Here is a 17,723-nt window from a genome sequence, read left to right on the forward strand (position 1 = left end):
AATTTAATCTTTATTAAAAAAAAAAAGAAGATATTGAACTATGTACATGACAAACTAATACTTCGGTTCAGGCTACGGGGCAAGTTGCATCACTGCCTGACAGCACAGGTAATGTACATGTGTACACGCAAATTGCAGCATGGTGAATGATACGGTATGTCCAGCAGGTATTCCTAATGCTGTACCACTACTGATATCCTGAGCAAAATATAAACATATATTGAGCTAAAGGTTTCAGTACAAAGCATTTTGCACTATACTACATGAAAATAAATCTGGACAGTATAATGTGACTCATCGGGTTTTAGGATCAACATTAATAAGCAAGACTTCTTTTAGGTACAGGCCAGCACAAAGAGCACGCTTTAAGCCACAGGACCTTAGCTGGGTCTTGTGCAGGCTACTGTCACTTGCGGGGTAATTAGCATGGTCTGGTAGAATGAAGGATGTGATGTGCAGCTGAAGGAAGAGATCACCCCCCCCCCCCCCACTTTCACAAGGAGTTCCGAGTAGGAGAGTAGTGTATATACCTCCACACTCCAGATCTGCACCCTTCCCAGATATGCATATCACTAACGAAAACACTTCCATCCGCCCTACTTCCCAAGCCCACTGTCTAGGTGTTATCCTGGACTCTGCACTTTCCTTTGCACCCCACTTCCAAAGTATTGCCTGATCCTGCAACTTCCCCCTCCGCAACATCTCCAGGATCCGCTCCTACCTGTCCCCTGACACCACTAAACTCCTCATCCATGCCCTTGTCATCTTCCGCCTAGACTATTGCAATTCTCTTTTGTCTGGCCTCCCCTCTAACCGTATTGCTCTCCTCCCCCTTTAATCGGCCAGACTCATTGCAGCGCCTCTACGACTCCCCTCTGTAAAGCCCTCCACTGGATCCCCATCTGCTTTAGGATCAATTTCAAAATTCTGTGCTTGGCCTACAAATCAGTGAACAGGACCTGCCCGACCTACTCCAATCTTGTCCACAGGCACACATCGTCCTGCCCCCTCTGATCCTCCAACAACCTGCGCCTAGTCGCAACGCGTATATCTTATTCCCACGCACGATTGCAGGACTTCACTAGGGCTGCCCCCACTCTCTGAAACTCGCTCCCATCAGCCTTCAGACTCGCCCCCACCTTTAATACCTTCAAACAAGCTCTCAAGATTCACCTTTTCATGCTCGCATACCCCCCTACATCAGCACCATAATACATTCTGCTGGGCACCCTCTCAGCAGATACACCTATTGTCTCTACCCCCACCCTTTAGATTGTAAGCCTCTGGCAGGGCCCTCCTCCCTAGTGTTTCCAGCTTGATTATGCAATCTTACTGTCTGTCACCCCTCTTGTGGACTAGAACAGTCTCTATTTTGACCAATGACACTGAACTAGTGTTATCAAAGACATTTGCATGATCTTGTTTTGTTGTGAGCTTTTAGGCCCGTACACACGCTGGATTATTAGGCACGACGGGTCCGTCAGACCCTCCCGCTGGGCGGGTTTTCAGCAGACAGTCCAGCGTGTGTACAGTCAGTCTGCAGACTGATAAGGCTGTTTCTGAACGATCCGCCGGGCAGATCGTTCAGAAACAGCCTTATTAGTCTGCAGACTGTACACACGCTGGACTGTCTGCTGAAAACCCACCCAGCGGGAGGTGCCGATGGACCCAGGGCCGGTCCGCCCATGAGGCGGGGTGAAACTTTTGTCTCAGGCGGCACTTCTGGGGGGGCGGCATCCACCGGTCCATGGGTGTGGGGGGCCGCCCGAGCTGGAGGGGATAGCGGGCAAGAAGGGGGTATTAGGCCTAGCGGTAAGGAGGGGGGTTGGACCCCCCCTCCCTCACCTGGGTCCCCCGTCCTCTGCTCCCCTCCAGCTTTAAAAAGTTAAGTGCCGCCGCTATTGTAAGAGGCACGGACGGGGATCACTCACCTCTTCCGCGTTCCAGCGTGCGCTCCACTGACGTCACTTCCTGCTACGCCGCCCACTGTATTGTAAGTGGACGGCGTTACAGGAAGTGACGTCAGTGGAGCGCACATTGGAACGCGGAAAAGGTGAGTGATCCCCGTCCGTGCCTCTTACAATAGCTGCAGCAACTTAACTTTTTAAAGCTGGAGGGGAGCGGAGGACGGGGGACCCAGGCGAGGGAGGGGGGGGTCTGACCCTCCTCCCCGCCGCTAGGCCCAAAACCCCCTTCCTTGGGGGGGGGGGGGCGATTTCTTTAAAGTTTGCCTCAGGCGGCAAAAAGTCTAGGGCCGGGCCTGGATGGACCCCTTGTTGCCTGCAGTCAGGCGTGTGTACGAGGCTTTACTTGTATGTCCTATCTTGTATGTTAACCCATGTATCTATTGTGCAGTGCTGCATAACATTTTGGCGCTTTATAAATACAATAAATAAAAATAATAGTGTAGGCAGGAGCTAGGACAGGGGATATAAGCTGCAGTCCTCTGTATGATATTGTGGGCTGCCACTTACCACCAAGGAGTACCTGCCAATCCACCCAATACCACCAGGGAAATGTAAAAGCCTGTTAGCTATCAATTGTAACAGTTATCCCCAAGTACCTGTCCCTGCTAGTCACTCATTACATATCACTCCTTATCACCCCTTAGCTGCCATTACCTGTGTGTGCTCATCACCTACTAGCTGACACTGCTTGCCATCCATTTCCTGACACAGATCGTCGCCCCTACCTGTCTCTGCTCATCACCCTGTAGCTGTCACTGCTTATCACTATTACCTGCTTGTTGTTACCTGTTGCTGCTTGTGAACCACTAGCTGTTATTGCTCTTCATATATCGCATGCCACTTCTCATCACCCTCTATGTGTCACATTACACACTATCTACCACTACTCTTTACCCACTATCTTTCACTGCTACAAGTCAGTACTTGTCACCTATTATCTGTCAATACTACACACCTATTGCAGCTATATAACCGGATTGCAGCATGTTTGGCTGATCTGTGCTACGTGGGCTCTTCAGCCCACAGCACAGATCAGGATTGAGGCAGGGCGATCAGACTTCCCCCCTTTTTTCCCCACAAGGGGGATGTCCTGCTGGGGGGGTCTGATCACCGCCGCTCTGTGTGGCCGAGCGGGGGGGGGTGGGGCTCCCCAAAGCCCCCCTTCGCAGCGCTATTCCCCCTCCCTCTCCTGCTCGAGATAGGCGGTACAGGACGACGATCCGTCCTGTACCGCCTCTAATAGGCTTCAGCCTATCAGACGGCGGCGATCCCCAGCCAATCAGAGGCCGGGGATCGCCGATCTCCTTTACGGCGCTGCTGTCGTAGGATGTAAACACAGCGGATTTCTTCCCCGTGTGTTTACATTTCACCTGCGAGCTGCGATCGGAGGCTCGCAGGCTGGTCACGGAGACACCCTCCATGAAATGACATGGAGCGCCATGGAAACCCACTTACGACCAGCCGCCGCCTATCGGCGTTAGGAGGTCGTTAAATGTTTCCTGCATAGTATCTACCCGTTTGCCACTAGAATCTACTGGTCACTACCCACCTGAATCTACCAAACACTACCGGCTTACCACTAGAATCTATTACTCTCTTTCATACTTCACATTCACTCCCTAATCAGTAACCAGCTTCTGTCATCTCCAACTCAAAAACATATCTCGCATCCGACCTTTATCCAACCTCAAGACAGAACTAAAATGTTAATACATGCTCTTATAATATCTCGTCTGAACTATTGTAACACTTTGTACTTTGTGAACTACCAACTAACAGACTTGCACCGCTCCAATCTGTACTGAACTTGGCTGCTCGTCTCATTCATCTTTCTTCTCGTTCATCTTCTGCTGCCCCTCTCTGTCAAGCTCTTCATTGGCTACCAATTTACCAGAGGATCCTGGTTAAACTCTCAACTTACTTACAAAGCTCTCCAGTATCTTTTTCCCCTGTACTTCTCACTAGCTTCCAGATACCAACCCAATCACAATCTCAGATCTGCACATGACCTTCTTTTGTCCTCTAGAATTACCTCCCCGCATTCACGTATACAAGATTTTGCATGTGCTTCACCGGTCTTCTGGAATGCCCTCCCACTACTAGAGATGGTCCAAACCTCCGATTTTCGGTTTGCGAACCGGGTTCGCGAACTTCCGCAAAAGTTCGGTTTGCGTGAACTTTTGCGAACCGCAACAGACTTCAATGGGGAGGCGAACTTTGAAAATAAGAAACACTTATGCTGGCCAGAAAAGTGATGGAAAAGATGTTTCAAGGGGTCTAACACCTGGAGGGGGACATGGCGGAGTGGGATATACGCCAAAACTCCTGGGGAAGAATCTGGATTTGACGCAAAGCAGCGTTTTAAGGGCAGAAATCACATTGCATGCTAAATTGCAGGCCTAAAGTGCTTTAAAACATCTTGTATGTGTATACATCAATCAGGGAGTGTAACTAGAGTACTGCTTCACACTGACACACCAAACTCACTGTGTAACGCACCACAAACAGCTGTTTGTGTAGTGACGGCCATGCTGGAATGGTGCGCACCATGGCCAGAGTGCAGGCCGTGGCGGTTTTCAAACCCATATGGTCGCCGGGCTGTGGTAGCTCAATGATAGAACAACAGTGACTGTCAGGTAGGTATATGCAGTGATGGGTATTACAATGTGCACCTGTCACACATAGACAGGTACCGGACAGGCTCAGTGACACTGCGTGCGCTCACGTAGGTAGGTGGGTGCACTGAAGTGAACAACAGGTAGTAGGTATATGCAGTGATGGGTATTACAATGTCCACCTGTCACACACAGGCAGGTACCGGACAGGCTCAGTGACACTCCGTGCGTTCACGTAGGTAGGTGGGTGCACTGAAGTGAACAACAGATAGTAGGTATATGCAGTGATGGGTATTATAATGTGCACCTGTCACACACAGAAAGGTACCGGACAGGCTCAGTGACACTGCGTGCGCTCACGTAAGTAGGTGGGTGCACTGAAGTGAACAATGGGTAATAGGTATATGCAGTGATGAGTATTACAATGTGCACCTGTCACACACACAGGTAGTCACGGAATGTGCTGGGCCTGGCAGTGGCACACACAGTAGGAATTACCAAGGCTGTCTATGCAACACAAGTGTCAGTGGGACACACACACAAAAAAAAAATAGATCACAAGAACAAGATTAGCTCTCAAAAGAGCTGTTGAGGGGTGCTTTTTTAGCAATAACAATCAGCCAGGAGCAAGCTAACAAGTCTACAAGAGCCTAACTAAGCTTTCCCTATGAGAGTCTGCAGCAGCTATCCCTTCTCTAATTACTGCAGGCACACGAGTGAGTACAATGCCTGACGCTGCCTGCCTTTTATAAGGGGGGGTGGGGCTCCAGGAGGGAGTGTAGCCTAATTGGCTACAATGTGCCTGCTGACTGTGATGTAGAGGGTCAAAGTTGACCCTCATGATGCACTATGGGGGCGAACCGAACTTCCAGAAAAGTTCGCCTTTCTCCGTGATCGCGAACCACGGAACTTCGCCGGGAACCATTCGCCGGGGAAACGTTCGGGCCATTTCTACCCACAACACATCTATCACTCTCCAACCTTTGTTACCTTTAAACGCTCTCACAAAACTCACTTTTTCCAACACGTATACGCTCTCTCTTAGGCCAGTTCCCCTTTGTCCTAAGGCCAAATTGCAATCCTACTAAATATCCCAAAAAACACTGCCTCTAGGTATTTTTATTGTATGCTACCTCACCTCTTGTTTCCTGCCAATTTCTTTAGATTGTAAGCTCGAAAGGACAGGGCACTCTCCCCCTTTTCTTTCTTGAAATATGTTATACGTTTTATTTACCATGTTACTTTTGTCACTGTCATTACCAATTCTGTATCCATTTCTTCAAACTCTTACAACAGAGCACACATCTTTCACTTAGCGACCAGAGATGCAACAGCAGTAGTGAGAGTACCGTTTGTCATGCTTTTGCGCTATATATGTATGCTGTTCACTTAAGGGAGTGTCGCAAAACCTGCACATTCTACTGTGTACCAGTATTATTAATATTATCTTTAATTTATAAAGCACCAACATATTGTGCAGTGCTTGTCAATGGTAATATCTTCATGTCATTTATTGCTGCTTATCATTGGTATTGGGCTTGATTCACTAAGCTGCGCTGCTTTGAGCAGTGTGAGTTAAAAATCCTCATCACATGCTATAGGCTGTGTAGCGTGCGCTGCAAACTTACGCACGCTCCCTTGTATTTAGTGGCCGCACCTTTACTCCCGCCCTGAGCCCTGTCGCGTCCTTTAGCTGTTTAGGACTTGGCCCCTGCACTTTGATTGGCCCAATAGGCTGCCTGACAAGTGACTGGCAGCCCATTGGGACAATCAAAGTGCAGGGATCAAGTGTATTTCCCCTTTCACAGTTGGTACAGTTTTTAGAGTTTTTAATTAATAGTTTGGATAAAAGTGGGCAGATGTGTTTTGGAGAAAATAATACAGAATGATATATTCGAACCTCTTGGTACACAGCTTTCCCGAAATGTATGCTTTTAGTATCCATGGCCCATGATGTTTATCATCATTGCATGCTAAAAAAAAAGTCTTGGACATCAGAGATGGAAGAAGCCAGCTCTTGATAAAGAAAGGGTTAAAATAGTTTGGGCAGCACGATGGCATAATGGTTAGCGCTCTCACCTTGCAGCGCTGGGTCCCCTGTTTGAATTCCAGCCAGGGCACTATCTGCACTGAGTTTGTATGTTCTCCCCATGTCTGCATGGGTTCCTCCCACATCCCAAACACATATAGATAAGTTAATTGGGTTCCTCCTAAATTGGCCCTAGACTATGAGACATACACTGCATGATATAGACATATGACTATAGTAGAAATTAGATCTCTGAGGGACAGTTAAGTGACAAGACAATATATTTTATACATCGCTGCAGAAGATGTCAGTGCCATTTAAGTACTAAATAATAATAATAACAATTAGTATGTACTAGTAAAAGTTCACCCAGCTGTCCCAAATGACATTGGAATGATATTTCATATTAATAAATGAATTCCAGATGTGCTTGTTACCCATAAAACATACTGATGTGTTAATTGGTTCCCACCCATAATTTGCCTTATGCTAGGAACATGAGACTATGGTGTAGGGATTAAACTCCTGGGAGGGACAGCTACGGACATCTCTGTACACTCAATCCTATGTAAATAAATAACAATAGTACATTATAATGTACTGTTCTCAGTAACCCTATTGAAATTCCTTCCTCTCTCCCTCCTATTTCCCATGTGACCCCCCTTGCCGTGATTTCTGGCTGTGCTCATCACTTCTCTATCCTCCCTCTGGTTAAAAATGGGCTGTTCTGAATCGACCTTCTTCCCTCTGATCTGCCTGTGTGGTTTTTTTTTCATTTTTTTTGTAATTTCCCAGCAAGCCTCCAATACTACTGATCTTCCTGCAGCTAGAGCTATCCCACCAGCTGTTCTCTACTAATGCCACCTCCCTCTCTTATCTGCCACTGGCTGTTCTTAGCTGCTGCCTCTCCCCGCCTAATCTGGTCGCTGTCCATTGCTGTGGTGCTGAAATACCTCCGCGTCTTATAACACGCCCGACAGTCCATCTTGAACTGGGAGATGAAGGTAACCACTGGTGTCTCATTGTTCGATTCACTGTTGGCTTCATCATATTAGCATACGTTTCCCTTTGTGTAGATCATGCTATATTGGGCAGCCAATATACAACACATATAACGAGACTGTATAATCCCTGACAGTGAAGATGAATGATATCATCCCTTATTTATATGTTGTATTTAATGTATATAATAATCAGGTATTGCTGCTGTTTGGTTTGTTGATCTTGTCATTGGTTCTCTGTGCACTCCTCCATGTTTCCCACCTAGATTCGGGGATAATTCCTTACTTTCACTGAGCCAGGGAGGATTAATCAAGCATCTGGCAGAAGTGCAGAAATGGATTGAGCTTTGCTGGCAGAGGATGAACAAAACTGAATAAGGCGTATAAATAATAATAAGCATATTAGACAAAATGCTGGTTTGTTAGTATTATTACCTGCTGCTCATTGTTGTAATTTCAGTATGATCATTTTTGTCCTTCTTTTACCCATCAGTGTAGTTTTTTAGCACTATTGTTTAGTTTTTATTGTACTGTACTGGACTGTGCCAAACCTGTTTCATTTTAATACAGTGATCAACCAAAACATTAAAACCACCTGCCTATTCCTGTGTAGGTTCCCCTTGTGCCACCCAAACAGCTCTGACCCATTGAATCATGGACTCCAGAGGTGTCCTGTGGTATCTGGTGCCAGGGTCTTAGCAACAGATCCTATGTGAGTTGTGAACTGGGGCCTCCATGTAGTTGCATATCCATAACATCTCACAAACGCGGGATTGTACTGACATCTGGGATGTCAAAGAAAGTATGGTTAATCAGGCCAAGCCCCCTTCTTCCATTGCTCCATGATCTAGTTCTGTTGCCCATTCGCCCACTGTAGGTGCTATTGTGGTGGATGGTTATCAGCATGGCTATCCCAACTGATCGGCTATCCCAACTGACCTGCGACCAAAAGGCCAAAACACAGCAAGCTATGAAGCATTGTGTGTTCTGACACCTTTCTCTTATAAAGATCTTCAATGATTTATGCTCTGTAGCTCTTTTGTTGGACTGCAGCTGATCAGCTAACTTCAGGTACTCACATGTCTTGGTTATAAACAGTTTTAAGCTTTGTCCTATTAGAAATAGTCTGTTATTTTGGTGTGTGGTTCTGTCTTCACAAGGGTTCCCATTCTGTCTTCACAAGGGGTTCCAACTTCCGCATTGCAGGCCTAAAACATACATTGGTTATATCTGTACAGCCACAGATCATTCTCAGATGTTGAAATGTGCCCATGACTAATCATGAGCAAAACTGATGGAAATGACAGCAGAATTTTACAAAAACACTTAATTTTTACTTTTATGATAGCTATATCTTCCCAAATGAGTACTAATGAAGGTAGCTGTCCAAAGTCCCTGATTTCTTCTGTCACTTGGGAGCAATGTTGTCTGGTTTATGAGCCCAGGTCACTTTGCTGGTGTCAACTGTAATAATACTGGTAACAATGAAAAAAAAAACAGTTTTATAAGTACATCACAAAGGATTCTTGAGACCCCATCGTTTAGTACTTTTCTTTCAATTAATGTGATCTCAGCAGATTAAAGTGGGCTGAAACTCTGACATAACATTCTATAAAAATGTGTTTTCCTACTTTTTATAACTCATACAGTTATCATATTTGCTATTGTTCACACGTAATATTGTCTTTTTACAAATTAAAAGTTTCGAAAGTGTAGTTTTTCTTACCTTGAAAGCTGGCATTGCATTGTATTCTTTTTATATTATAACTGCTTTTTATTATATATTAAAATCTTTTAATGAGCTATTCTGAACACTGTGTGTGCCTGAAGCAGAGTAAAAAAGATACTGCTATCTCCAGTTTGGATGCAGATTTGAAGCTGAATAGCAGGAGAAAGTGCTTTGTTTAACCATTTCAGTGATGTTCTGCTAGAATTTTTTTCTGGGATAGTAGCTTTCAAGCTGTGAGGAATCTTTTAAAGCAAAGTAGAAACGCTGGCTTGCAGACCACTTTAACCTCCTTGGCGGTAACCCCGAACGTAGATCGGGGTAAGCCGCGCAGGAGGTTTTCTCAGGCCCTACTGGGCCGATTTGCTTAATTTTTTTTTGCTGCACGCAGCTAGCACTTTGCTAGCTGCGTCAGCACACCGATCGCCGCCGCCCCGCGCTCGATCGCCGCTATCCGTCGCGCCGTGCCGCCCCCCCCCCAGACCCCGTGCGCTGCCTGGCCAATCAGTGCCAGGCAGCGCTGAGGGGTGGATCGGGACTCCCAATGACGTCCCGACGTCGGTGACGTCTGTGACGTCATCCCGCCCCGTCGCCATGGCGACGGGGGAAGCCCTCCAGGAAATCCCGTTCTTTGAACGGGATTTCCTGATCGGAAATCGCCTAAGGCGATCGAAGCGGGCGGGGGATGCCGCTGAGCAGTGGCTATCATGTAGCGAACCCTGGGCTCGCTACATGATTTAAAAAAAAAAAAAAACTGCTGCGCTGCCTCCTGGCGGAATTTTTTAGACCGCCAGGGGGGTTAAGTGATTGTCACTGTCCTACCCCTAGACATAGCCCCAGCAGCAAATATAATTTTTACTACGGTAATCAGAGGTAAACAAAACTCTGGTTGACCAACCCATTGACTGTTAAAGTTCTGATTACCCACTATTAATAACAGGTGTGTTTATATCGAAAGCCTCATTTATTAGGATTAAAAAGGTGTTTGTAGTGCAACATGGTGCCACCAGTGGGCAGTGCCAAGACGGCGGTGTTACTGTGCATGCAGAAGCCCAGCCTTCCCCACTGACGACTGTGTTTTTTAGCAAATGAATGCTCATGGTTTCCATTACATTTTCAGCAGTGTTTCCCAGCTAAATCATCAGAAATCTACTGCCCATTCCTGCTTTTGAAAATAGCAGGCGAAACATACATTGGTGTTAGTGGGGTAATAATAATTCTAAATCGGAGGCCCATACAAAGTTAGCAGATGCAACTTAGCTAACACTTTTAATACACCTTTAGTAATACTTCTGTAGCATGAATAATTTAGATCTGAACAATTCGCACTGAGATAGATATTTTAAAGGTCTTTTGTCGACAAAACTGAAAAACTAAGTTATTGAAACCAGAAATGAAAGGCAGAAAGGTGGGTTATGCTTTAAGGTTTATCACTTAAATATCCTTAATCTAAGGAGACATCAAAGCATAGCCATGCCTATTCTGTGCTGAGAGTTAACACAGTAAAAATGTATCATCTTCCAGCGAGCTAAACTGTACTCAGTCACCTTGCATAACCCTGAATGTCATTGTGCTGTCTTTAGTCACAGTAAGGTAAGGTTACAAAACAGAAAAAAAAGTGTTTCTGTGCAACCAAACAGAATGCTTTAGGCTGGATTCACAGTGGTAAGTTGCATAACGCATGAGTTAAAATGAGTGTGAACTGCAATGGAAACTAGGCATAGAGTTTAATGCAAAGCCTGCATGCTGCGAGTTAGAATAACGTGCTCCATTACCAGTGGCGTAGCTAAGGAGCTATGGACCCCACTGCAAGTTTTACATGCCCCCCCCCCCCCCCCCCAAGCACTCTATACATAACAATTGACACGGCGCACCAAAACTTGCCAAGAACAATCACAGTGTCAGAGTTGCAAAAAGGGCATAAGGAACAGTGTGTCAAGGATTACTACTATTCAAGGCATCTATAGAAGTAATTATTACAAGCCCAGAATCAATAGAAAGCTAATTCTGTGATAGAGAGTGGACCCTTCGGGGCCCCTCTGGCCCAAGGGCCCCGATGCGGTCGCTACCTCTGCACCCCCTATTGCTACGCCACTGTCTGTTACTGTGAACAGGCCTATAGAACTGTATCGGCAGTGAGTTAACATGCTGAATTATACTGCAACGAAACTGACCACTGTGAACCTAGCCTAAGGAAATTCTATGTTCGCGACATCTCTATTAATGAGCACCTTAACTTTTCATTCATTAAAATTTTCTGAAAACCATGGCAACAAAATACAGCCAGGTGTAAAAAAAAACCTGGAATTCTCATTGCTGTGATGACTGGCATCATCCCTGAGTCATGAATAGTCGGTTAGACATAAAGCAAATCTAAAGCGAAAATAAACGTATGAGAAAATGAATTGTATGTGTACAATGGATATTAGTAGCAAAGAAAAAAAATCTCATAATTTTTATTTTCAGTTATTATTGATGTTTAAAACACCAACATATTCTTTGGTGATGCTGCAGTTACATGGCGTTATTTACAGCGTTGCATCAGACTGCCACAGTTGCAGTTTAGAATCCACACTCTGTATTTTAACCTTCCTGGTGGTAACCCCGAACGTAGTTTGGGGTAAGCCGCGCAGGAGGTTTTCTCAGGCCCTACTGGGCCGATTTACTTAATTTTTTTTTTGCTGGACGCAGCTAGCACTTTGCTGTGCAGCGCGAAAAATGTGGACAAACATGTTTTTGATAAAAAAAAAAACCATTCAGTGTATATTTATTGGTTTGGGTAAAAGTTATAGCGTTTACAAACTATGGTGCAAAAAGTGAATTTTCCCATTTTCAAGCATCTATGACTTTTCCGACCCCCTGTCATGTTTCATGAGGGGCTAGAATTCCAGGATAGTATAAATAACCCCCAAATGACCCCATTTTGGAAAGAAGACATCCCAAAGTATTCACTGAGAGGCATAGTGAGTTCATAGAAGATATTATTTTTTTGTCACAAGCAGGGCCGGCCTTAGGTTTCACAGCGCCCTGAGCGAAACCGGATTTTGTTGCCCCCCCCCCCCATAAGTAGCATAGTTGTCCCCATATAGGTAGCATAGTTGCCCCCAGTGTAGGTAGTATAGTTGCCCCATATAGGTAGCATAGCTGCCCTCAGTGTAGCTAGTACAGTTTCCCCCAGTGTAGTAGCATAGTTGCCCCAGTGTAGGTAGTTTGCCCTAGTATGCCCCAGTGTAGGTAGTTTGCCCACAGCAGTGTAGGTAGTTTGCCCCCAGCAGTGTAGGTAGTTTGCCCCAGCGTAGGTAGCTTGCCCCCAGCGTAGGTAGCTTGCCCCCAGCGTAGGTAGCTTGCCCCAGTATGCCCCCAGCGTAGGTAGCTTGCCCCCAGCGTAGGTAGCTTGCCCCAGTATGCCCCCAGCGAAGTTAGCTTGCCCCAGTATGCCCCCAGCGTAGGTAGCTTGCCCCAGTATGCCACCAGCGTAGGTAGCTTGCCCCCAGCGTAGGTAGCTTGCCCCAGTATGCCCCCAGCGTAGGTAGCTTGCCCCAGTATGCCCCCAGCGTAGGTAGCTTGCCCCAGTATGCCCCCAGCATAGGTAGCTTGCCCCCAGCGTAGGTAGCTTGCCCCAGTATGCCCCCAGCGAAGTTAGCTTGCCCCAGTATGCCCCCAGCGAAGTTAGCTTGCCCCATTATGCCCCCAGTGTAGGTAGCTTGCCCCCAGCGTAGGTAGCTTGCCCCAGTATGCCCCCAGTGTAGGTAGCTTGCCCTCAGCGTAGGTAGCTTGCACCAGTATGCCCCCAGTGTAGGTAGCTTGCCCCAGTATGCCCCCAGCGAAGTTAGCTTGCCCCAGTATGCCCCCAGCGTAGGTAGCTTGCCCCAGTATGCCACCAGCGTAGGTAGCTTGCCCCCAGCGTAGGTAGCTTGCCCCAGTATGCCCCCAGCGTAGGTAGCTTGCCCCAGTATGCCCCCAGCGTAGGTAGCTTGCCCCAGTATGCCCCCAGCATAGGTAGCTTGCCCCCAGCATAGGTAGCTTGCCCCAGTATGCCCCCAGCGAAGTTAGCTTGCCCCAGTATGCCCCCAGCGAAGTTAGCTTGCCCCATTATGCCCCCAGTGTAGGTAGCTTGCCCCCAGCGTAGGTAGCTTGCCCCAGTATGCCCCCAGTGTAGGTAGCTTGCCCTCAGCGTAGGTAGCTTGCACCAGTATGCCCCCAGTGTAGGTAGCTTGCCCCAGTATGCCCCCAGCATAGGTAGCTTGCCCCCAGCGTAGGTAGCTTGCCCCAGTATTCCCCCAGCGTAGGTAGCTTGCCCCCAGCGTAGGTAGCTTGCCCCATTATGCCCCCAGTGTAGGTAGCTTGCCCCCAGCATAGGTAGCTTGCCCCAGTATGCCCCCAGTGTAGGTAGCTTGCCCCCAGCGTAGGTAGCTTGCCCCAGTATGCCCCCAGTGTAGGTAGCTTGCCCCAGTATGCCCCCAGCGTAGGTAGCTAGCCCAGTGGCGTAGCTAAGGAGCTGTGGGCCCCGATGCAAGTTTTACAATGGGGCCCCCCATGCACTCCATACATAACAATTGATATGGCGCACCAAAACCTGCCAATGGCAACTACAGTGTTAGAGGTACAAGAAGGGGATGGGGAGGAGTATTTTTAATGATTACCACTATTCAAAGTATCTATAGAAGTGATTATTATGAGCACAGGAGCAATATAGAGCTAATACTGTAGTTGAGGGAGGGCCCTTCGGGGGCCCCTCCGGCCCAAGGGCCCCGATGCGGTCGCTACCGCTGCAACCCCTATTGCTACGCCTCTGAGCTAGCCCCAGTATGCCCCCAGTGTAGGTAGCTTGCCCCCAGCGTAGGTAGCTTGCCCCATTATGCCCCCAGTGTAGGTAGCTTGCCCCCAGCGTAGGTAGCTTGCCCCAGTATGCCCCCAGTGTAGGTAGCTTGCCCCAGCGTAGGTAGCTTGCCCCAGTATGCCCCCAGTGTAGGTAGCTTGCCCCCAGCGTAGGTAGCTTACCCCAGTATGCCCCCAGTGTAGGTAGCTTGCCCCCAGCGTAGGTAGCTTACCCCAGTATGCCCCCAGTGTAGGTAGCTTGCCCCAGTATGCCCCCAGTGTAGGTAGCTTGCCCCAGTATGCCCCCAGCGTAGGTAGCTTGCCCCCAGTGTAGGTAGCTTGCCCCAGTATGCCCCCAGCGAAGTTAGCTTGCCCCAGTATGCCCCCAGCGTAGGTAGCTTACCCCAGTATGCCCCCAGTGTAGGTAGCTTGCCCCAGTATGCCCCCAGTGTAGGTAGCTTGCCCCAGTATGCCCCCAGCGTAGGTAGCTTGCCCCCAGCGTAGGTAGCTTGCCCTAGTATGCCCCCAGCAAAGTTAGCTTGCCCCAGTATGCCCCCAGCGTAGGTAGCTTGCCCCAGTATGCCACCAGCGTAGGTAGCTTGCCCCCAGCGTAGGTAGCTTGCCCCAGTATGCCCCCAGCGTAGGTAGCTTGCCCCAGTATGCTCCCAGCGTAGGTAGCTTGCCCCAGTATGCCCCCAGCATAGGTAGCTTGCCCCCAGCGTAGGTAGCTTGCCCCAGTATGCCCCCAGCGAAGTTAGCTTGCCCCAGTATGCCCCCAGCGAAGTTAGCTTGCCCCATTATGCCCCCAGTGTAGGTAGCTTGCCCCCAGCGTAGGTAGCTTGCCCCAGTATGCCCCCAGCGTAGGTAGCTTGCCCCCAGCATAGGTAGCTTGCCCCAGTATGCCCCCAGCAAAGTTAGCTTGCCCCAGTATGCCCCCAGCGTAGGTAGCTTGCCCCAGTATGCCACCAGCGTAGGTATCTTGCCCCAGTATGCCCCCAGCGTAGGTAGCTTGCCCCAGTATGCCCCCAGCGTAGGTAGCTTGCCCCAGTATGCCCCCAGCATAGGTAGCTTGCCCCCAGCGTAGGTAGCTTGCCCCCAGTGTAGGTAGCTTGCCCCAGTATGCCCCCAGCATAGGTAGCTTGCCCCAGTATGCCCCCAGTGTAGGTAGCTTGCCCCCAGCGTAGGTAGCTTGCCCCAGTATGCCCCCAGTGTAGGTAGCTTGCCCTCAGCGTAGGTAGCTTGCACCAGTATGCCCCCAGTGTAGGTAGCTTGCCCCAGTATGCCCCCAGCATAGGTAGCTTGCCCCCAGCGTAGGTAGCTTGCCCCAGTATTCCCCCAGCGTAGGTAGCTTGCCCCATTATGCCCCCAGTGTAGGTAGCTTGCCCCCAGCATAGGTAGCTTGCCCCAGTATGCCCCCAGTGTAGGTAGCTTGCCCCCAGCGTAGGTAGCTTGCCCCAGTATGCCCCCAGTGTAGGTAGCTTGCCCCAGTATGCCCCCAGTGTAGGTAGCTTGCCCCCAGCATAGGTAGCTTGCCCCAGTATGCCCCCAGTGTAGGTAGCTTGCCCCCAGCGTAGGTAGCTTGCCCCAGTATGCCCCCAGTGTAGGTAGCTTGCCCCAGTATGCCCCCAGCGTAGGTAGCTAGCCCAGTGGCGTAGCTAAGGAGCTGTGGGCCCCGATGCAAGTTTTACAATGGGGCCCCCCATGCACTCCATACATAACAATTGATATGGCGCACCAAAACCTGCCAATGGCAACTACAGTGTTAGAGGTACAAGAAGGGGATGGGGAGGAGTTTTTTTAATGATTACCACTATTCAAAGTATCTATAGAAGTGATTATTATGAGCACAGGAGCAATATAGAGCTAATACTGTAGTTGAGGGAGGGCCCTTCGGGGGCCCCTCCGGCCCAAGGGCCCCGATGCGGTCGCTACCGCTGCAACCCCTATTGCTACGCCCCTGAGCTAGCCCCAGTATGCCCCCAGTGTAGGTAGCTTGCCCCCAGCGTAGGTAGCTTGCCCCATTATGCCCCCAGTGTAGGTAGCTTGCCCCCAGCGTAGGTAGCTTGCCCCAGTATGCCCCCAGTGTAGGTAGCTTGCCCCAGCGTAGGTAGCTTGCCCCAGTATGCCCCCAGTGTAGGTAGCTTGCCCCCAGCGTAGGTAGCTTACCCCAGTATGCCCCCAGTGTAGGTAGCTTGCCCCCAGCGTAGGTAGCTTACCCCAGTATGCCCCCAGTGTAGGTAGCTTGCCCCAGTATGCCCCCAGTGTAGGTAGCTTGCCCCAGTATGCCCCCAGCGTAGGTAGCTTGCCCCCAGTGTAGGTAGCTTGCCCCAGTATGCCCCCAGCGAAGTTAGCTTGCCCCAGTATGCCCCCAGCGTAGGTAGCTTACCCCAGTATGCCCCCAGTGTAGGTAGCTTGCCCCAGTATGCCCCCAGTGTAGGTAGCTTGCCCCAGTATGCCCCCAGCGTAGGTAGCTTGCCCCCAGCGTAGGTAGCTTGCCCTAGTATGCCCCCAGCAAAGTTAGCTTGCCCCAGTATGCCCCCAGCGTAGGTAGCTTGCCCCAGTATGCCACCAGCGTAGGTAGCTTGCCCCCAGCGTAGGTAGCTTGCCCCAGTATGCCCCCAGCGTAGGTAGCTTGCCCCAGTATGCTCCCAGCGTAGGTAGCTTGCCCCAGTATGCCCCCAGCATAGGTAGCTTGCCCCCAGCGTAGGTAGCTTGCCCCAGTATGCCCCCAGCGAAGTTAGCTTGCCCCAGTATGCCCCCAGCGAAGTTAGCTTGCCCCATTATGCCCCCAGTGTAGGTAGCTTGCCCCCAGCGTAGGTAGCTTGCCCCAGTATGCCCCCAGCGTAGGTAGCTTGCCCCCAGCATAGGTAGCTTGCCCCAGTATGCCCCCAGCAAAGTTAGCTTGCCCCAGTATGCCCCCAGCGTAGGTAGCTTGCCCCAGTATGCCACCAGCGTAGGTATCTTGCCCCAATATGCCCCCAGCGTAGGTAGCTTGCCCCAGTATGCCCCCAGCGTAGGTAGCTTGCCCCAGTATGCCCCCAGCATAGGTAGCTTGCCCCCAGCGTAGGTAGCTTGCCCCCAGTGTAGGTAGCTTGCCCCAGTATGCCCCCAGCATAGGTAGCTTGCCCCAGTATGCCCCCAGTGTAGGTAGCTTGCCCCCAGCGTAGGTAGCTTGCCCCAGTATGCCCCCAGTGTAGGTAGCTTGCCCTCAGCGTAGGTAGCTTGCACCAGTATGCCCCCAGTGTAGGTAGCTTGCCCCAGTATGCCCCCAGCATAGGTAGCTTGCCCCCAGCGTAGGTAGCTTGCCCCAGTATTCCCCCAGCGTAGGTAGCTTGCCCCATTATGCCCCCAGTGTAGGTAGCTTGCCCCCAGCATAGGTAGCTTGCCCCAGTATGCCCCCAGTGTAGGTAGCTTGCCCCCAGCGTAGGTAGCTTGCCCCAGTATGCCCCCAGTGTAGGTAGCTTGCCCCAGTATGCCCCCAGTGTAGGTAGCTTGCCCCAGTATGCCCCCAGCGTAGGTAGCTTGCCCCCAGCGTAGGTAGCTTGCCCTAGTATGCCCCCAGCAAAG

The 17,723-nt window shown here is 49.7% G+C and overlaps 1 protein-coding gene across 1 annotated transcript in view; it reads left to right on the forward strand.

Moving 5' to 3' along the window:
- Positions 1-7,543: 7,543 nt before the first annotated feature.
- The window catches only part of CCDC177 (coiled-coil domain containing 177), a 30,992-nt gene continuing 20,812 nt past the window's right edge, over positions 7,544-17,723 (forward strand). Inside the window, exon 1 of the mRNA XM_068251772.1 lies at positions 7,544-7,615. The gene's annotated coding sequence lies outside the window, so the exon portion shown is untranslated. The remainder of the gene's footprint in view (positions 7,616-17,723) is intronic.

The sequence above is a fragment of the Hyperolius riggenbachi genome, chromosome 9, assembly GCF_040937935.1.
Source record: "Hyperolius riggenbachi isolate aHypRig1 chromosome 9, aHypRig1.pri, whole genome shotgun sequence".
Lineage (NCBI taxonomy): Eukaryota > Metazoa > Chordata > Amphibia > Anura > Hyperoliidae > Hyperolius > Hyperolius riggenbachi.